The sequence below is a fragment of the Lottia gigantea genome (genome assembly GCF_000327385.1).
Source record: "Lottia gigantea unplaced genomic scaffold LOTGIsca_39, whole genome shotgun sequence".
NCBI lineage: Eukaryota > Metazoa > Mollusca > Gastropoda > Lottiidae > Lottia > Lottia gigantea.
The window spans coordinates 716,931-723,529 of NW_008709333.1; positions in this window are offsets into that span (position 1 = coordinate 716,931).

A 6,599-nucleotide genomic window follows, 5' to 3' on the forward strand; every position below is an offset into this window, starting at 1 on the left:
CGGAAGTGGCAACCCCTTTTGCGTTCTGCGCATGTGTCATCGTCGAAGCAGACGTACTTCCAGATTTAGTTTGATTGTTCATTAACTTGAGAATGTAATCGTTCAACACCGCTGAATTGATATTTTTGATTTTACCCGGTTCGACGACCGTATAGGGTCTTGTCAGGATAGTAGAATCATGATTTAAAACTTCTGTTTTCTTCAGAATCTCAGCATTTGTTTTCTGGTGCATGTCCCACAGTGATTTGGAGTGACTTATCAGATGTTGTCGGATTGCTTTCAACGTCTTGGCATTCGGTACGGCTTGATTTTGCTCTCCGTTCCATACTACAACATGTGGGTCGGGTTTTGAATGCACCGTGGCAAAATTAGGCTGTGTTGGTTGAGGTGTGGTGTTGAGAAGATCCCCGGGATGTCTCTGAACCAAGCCATTCAACTCGTTATAGGTTTGGATTAACCCTTGCTGCTCTTTTGGTAAGTTTGCTGGCTGAGATTCACCGGCTGGATTCATACCCTCCGAATTTTCCAGGATAATGTGTTCTCCCACCTTATTAACGTCCCCAGCTCCAAGACCGTTCTCTTGGCGATGGTTATTGATGTCTCTTATGATCTCTTCAAAATTGGGTTGTTCGGCTTGTCCGTTACCTTGTTGATTCGTTGACTGAGCAGGCGCCCGCTGTATCAATGATAAATTCGGGCTTGCTGGATGGAGAGCGACAGAAGCTACAGAATCCAGAGGAGCCGTCGCATCAGGAACTTTGTTTAGTTTCTGTATCTGCTTCATGAGTTCGGCGATTCGTTTATTGATATCTGCAAAACTTGAAGGTCCATTATTTTTCGGAGCCGTTGTAGCAGTCGGTGGGACTGTCGTAGTCGTATCGGTAACTGGCATCGACGCCGTGGTAGATTCAGCTTTAGAGGTTGTTTCTTGATGACCAGTGTGTATTATATCGTGAGGGTTGTATCGAGGTCGTGCTTCTGGGTAATGTGACCCTGGTGGATAAAATTCTGGTCCGAAATGTGGTCCGGAATGATAAGGTGGTCTGTGAGATTCGGCTTGAGGGAAAGCTCCGTTTTGGTATCCCTCGTGTCCTCTAGGATAATATTGTGCAGGTGGTCCACGAGGACCGTGGTGGTGACCGGAATAAGCCTCCTGTGGTGCCCCGTGTGGAACATAACCGGAAGGTTTAGGATAGGGTTCGTGACCAAGGTCATGTGGTTGTGGACGACCTCCTTGGTGTTTGGCTGCAGCTCCAGGATTGGGTTCTTGTGGATTTGGGTCATTTGGATGTTGATATGCTACTTCTTGGTATTCAGATGCAGCTCCAGGATAGGGGTCGTTTGGATTGAAACCATTTGGATGTGGATATGCTCCTTCTTGGTGTTTAGGTGCAGCTCCGGGAAGTTTAGGATAGGGTTCGTGACCAAGGCCACGTGGATGACCTCCTTCTTGGTGTTTGGCTGCTCCAGGATAGGGTTCTTGTGGATTGAGGCCATTTGGATGTTGATATGCTCCTTCTTGGTGTTTAGGTGCAGCTCCGGGGGGTTTAGGATAGGGTTCGTGTGGACCAAAGACATGTGGTTGCGGGTAAGCTCCTTCTTGGTGTTTTAGTGCAGCTCCGGGATAGGGTTCGTGTGGACGGAGACCATTTTGTTGCGGATATGCCCCTTCTTGGTGTTGAAGTGAAGTTCCGGCAGGTTTATGAAACGGTTCGTGTGAACTGCGGCCAGACGGTTTGGGATTAGTTTCGTGTGGATATGAGAAAAAGCCAGACTTTAGCTGCATATTTGGTGGAAGGTTTTGATGACGAGGTCTTTGCCAAGTTGGGTATCCATCTACATGAGGACGAGGAATATTTGGGTCATAATTGGGTCGTCCTCGTGAATCGAAGTGGGGTCCATGGCCTCTTAATTGTTGATTAACGGGTGGTTCAATATTAGACCAAGGTTTTGTTGAATTTTGTTCATTCAGTTGGCCACCTGGAGCACCGCTTTGCACATGTTCACGTGGGGCATTCTCACGTGGATTTGGATAGTTGTGGACATTTCCTGGTCCCGAAGCTTGGGGTGGGATCTGTCCACTTGGATGTCCATCTATTGGACCTACGGGTATATCCTGTTTCGGGATAGAATCATAATGATTTTGTGGGTATTGTCCGTGTGGAGAGCCTCCGGGTATAAGTTGTTTCGGTTTTGAATTTTGTCCATTTGGCTTTGGATGAAATTCCACATTTGTTGCGTTATCATTGGCTCCAGAACCTGAATTTGTTACAGGCTTGCCTGGGTTTTTGTGGATTGGCTCAGTCATATTGTTGGCACTGTGTACACGATTGAGATCAGGACGTCCAGGGGCGTCCGGTGCTCTTGGATCTGGAACATTATGGTATTGGTATTGACCTTGCATATGTGGATGGTACTCATTTCCTGTTGGTACAGCTTGACCACCAGATGGCACTCCCTGGGCATTGGCCGTGGCATCATATTGGTTTTGACTATGGTAATATGGAGTATATTGTGGCCTGAGGTGATTTTCCCCGTGTGCTGGTGGTCTCGGATTGGCGTTTGTTTCATTGGAAGGTTTATGAATTGTATCGTTCACTGGCCCTACTTCTCTCGCACTAAGCACTGGATTAATTTGGGTTTGTTCCTTTTTAGGTTGTGTGAGAGAGGTTTCTTGCGTCGAGGTGATTTTGATGTCTTTCTGGATGTTTTGTTGACCATTGACAGCTGCTGGTGCGTTTACTGGCTGATCTATGGGCGATTCATTTGAAGAAGGATGTTGATAGACTTTAGTTCCAGTTGCGAACTCAATATTTGTTTGATCAACAGCTGTGGGATTGTTCATTGTCATGAGCTTCTTAAGAAGGCTTTGGATGTCCATCTTTCCGTCGAGCGGAATGTCGATGTAATTGAACGATCCTTTACCATCAACTGAATTTTGTTTGGGTGCACTAGGTTGACTGTTAGCTTGAATAGCATTGGGTACGTTCGGAGTCAGATGACTTGGGTCATGCATATTTGATCCCGTGATGTTCGCAACATTTTGGTTTGGATCGCTGGCTTGTGGTCTAGGAGCTCCTCGCTGTGAGTCCAGGGGTGCATTCGGTGACAGATTACCAATGTATGGTCCATTACCATTCACGGACGTAAGGTGTGGTTGATTTGGCTGATTGACTCGTGAGGTAGGTCCGCTTTGGTGTACATCATACGGTACAGCTGGCGCATGGTTATTGCTGTAACGGGGTTGATTACTATTAACATGTGGTCCATTGTTGATCACTGATTTGTGGATCGGTTCGTTAGGCTTATTTGCTCCAACACTCACAGAGACTTGTGAACCCTCATACGGTATACCTGGAGCCTGGTTTCTTCCAGGATGGTAATTATATGGACTACTGGTATTGACATCATATTGGCTTGGTACGTGATGCTGGCTTGCTGGAATTACTTGCTGTGGGCCATACGGCATATTTGGGTCTTTTGGATGCTGATAATTTCCTGTGTTATGCATATTTTGATAACTATTTTGATAATTTGGTTCTGGCTGGGTTTTGAATGTGACTTTCAGTCTATCCATAGGCTGAATTCTTCGTTGATCCGGTTGTCTTGACTGTCCAGGTGGATAAGGCACACGTTCTGGTTGGTTCACGTGATAGCTTGCTTGATGATGATCGTGTGCTAAATCTTGTCGACTTTCAGGTCGCTTCATATGAAGGCCTCCATGATATTGGCTATGTCCCAATCCTTGCGCATGTTGACCTTCTTTGTGGTATTGAGACGATGGTGGTCCCTGAAGGGTCTGATGAGCCCTCAACGCCGGTTTATGAACATTTAGAAGTATAACTCGAGTGGTGCGAGCACCGGTAGTAAGATGTTGAGTAGTTTTGGGGACGGTCGGGGGAGGGGTGAATTTGTTCATCACCAGCGGCAATCTGTCATGTCGAAAATATTTGTGAAGAACATCCGGTGAGGCGAGCATGGCGAACGAAGGCTCCTTGGGTTTCTTGGGTGCTTTTGGAGTGGTAACAACCGTGGTCTGTGTTGTTGGAACGGTAGTCGTGGTGGTAGTGGTAGTAGGTGCAGGCGTGGTTGGTCTAGTTGTTGTTGTTGTCTCTTGAATCCAAACTGGAGCTTGTGATATCTTGTCTGATGCTTGGAGAGCCCATTTGGTCATGGTCAGCAACAGTTCTTTAAGCGAAGCTTTCTTCAAATTGGCTTGTGAGGAGTTCTTGGAACTTGCCGCAACAGGACTTGAGGTTGATGTTTTGACATCTGAAAAATAATCACTCTTAGATAAAGTAGATGATATATAACAAAGATCGGGTGTTCCAGAGGAATTGACATGCTCAGATCATCCGCCGTTAACTTTACATGACTACTGCACTGGACTGCTAAAAATAATAAGAAAATTCCTAATGAATTCAACATGTGAAACGAAACCGAGAGGAATGTCGAGTTGACAAATCCGTAAGCATTTCAATTGTTCCTCGGAATGAGCAGAGAAATGTTAACTTGCCCATTATAGTAACGTGTGGCGGTGAAACAGTAGATACCAGACTGATTGACCCTGGTAATATGACTTCTTTCACAGCTGGTCTAGCAGCTAGTTTAGATACAGCTGACATACCTATAAAATAGAACTTAACCTCTCAGTATGGTCTCGTGGTTGGGTTCTTCTGAGCCAAATATAGAAATTTCAGAAATAGTACTAGGAATTGAACAAACGGTTGTAAAGAGTAAACTCAGCACTCGCCTGTGAACTTAAGTACAGTGGCGGGGCCAGGTTTGCGTTATAAGGGGAGGGCTGCCCTTCTGCCCCTTCTGCCCCTTCTCCGCTATTGCTTAATAAGTGATCCCACCAGAAGTTGGATGATGAAAGTAAAATGTCTTCCTACCTGGTAATAAAGCGGGTCTGTAAGTTGGTGGTGGGATGGTCGAAGGTGGTAATGTTGGATCTGAATTAAAAATGGATTAAAAGGGAGATCATCTTGCTTCTGCACTTTATTGAGCTGCTAAACAAGTGGCAGGGAGTGTGGACGTAATGTATGTAGAGTCAAATATTGTGGCGGCACGTTAGCCCATCTCTCAAACTTTCGATCCAGCTGTTTTTTTTTGACTCAGTATGTTTGACAGAGGGACAGTGGGTTGAAGAAACAAAATATACAATTTAAATTAGACTGAAGTGTTGGGCACATTGGAAATATTCAACATAAAGTTTAGAAGAACACATGTCTAAAGCCTCACCTGTAGAATCCGGCATTTCAAACATCGTATCGATTCCCATGGCATCCATTTTCTTCATCCAGTGCATAAAACCAGGCGAACCGGGAACCGGAGGTGAATTTCTCGGCATCATTCCTAAAATACAATAGGGAAACTATCAGAAATTTGTCCAGTACCATAAAGTGTTAACTGCCAACAAACATCAGAATCATTAACGTAAATGATCCCATTGGTATACAGAATGTAACAGTGAACCATGGAGTATAAATAAAGAACCCAAATACTAACGATCCAAACCGCAAATCAAAACCTGAATTTCAAAATAACATATTGGCAACACATTGGAAGCAACAAATGAACTTCTAACATGAGGAAGTGTATCAATCATAGAAGAGGAAGTATATCACAATGAAAGTGGTATAATGTATAAGATGAACTGAAACGTGGCATCGACACCAATAGTGAGAAAGGCTAAGAGTTAGTCTAATTAAGGATCAAATGTACCTGAAGACTCTCTGGATGACGCTTAAAGTTTGGGCGTTAGATAGGTAGCCTGCTATTGGTTTTAATCAAAACCACTATCGCTATATTTAATGAATCGGATCACTAAAGTTCACTTACCGTGCATTGCTGGTCTTGCTGGAGGACCTCGTCCTCGCAAACCACCACTGGGTGGTCTAGAAGCTTTATTAGATGTGCGAGCTCGTTTCCGCGAGCTTCTAGGCATTGTACGGTCCCATCGGCCAATCCCTAAAAAATGAGGGTCGGCAAAGTGGGACCCTCCTTGGTAATGGTAAGGAGGGTTTTGATACTGGTCGACAGGGGGTCCGTAATTTGAATATTGCTGGTTGTAACCTCCTGGTTGTTGATTGTACGAGTTGGATGGCGACATGCCTTGGGCATAAGGGTCAGCATAAGGGCCGGGCTGATTGTTACTCCCCGGGGGTGCCATACCACCAGGACCATGAGGATCCATTGCTGGATCATAGGGTTGTTGGTTGTGCATGTTTCTGTCCGGAGGTGGAGGGTAGTCGTATCTAGGTGGTTGATCGTAAGGGTGATACTGGCCGTTCGGAGGAGGCTCAGGGTAATATCCCGGACCTCTGTAATCGTGGGGACCATGGAACGGAGGTTGACCCCCTTGCATATGTGGAGGGCCACCAGCGTGGTGGTTATGTGGATCATGAGGTGGACCCATGTTATGATGTCCTGGGCCTCCACTATGATGTCCTTGACCTCTAGTATGATGTCCTGGACCTCTGTTATGATGGAAACGGTCTCTGTTGATGTGCTCCGGGGCTCCATTATGATGTGGTGAACGTCCATTTTGGTGTTGCGGACCTACATTGTGGTGTCCTGGGTCTCTGCCTGTCTGA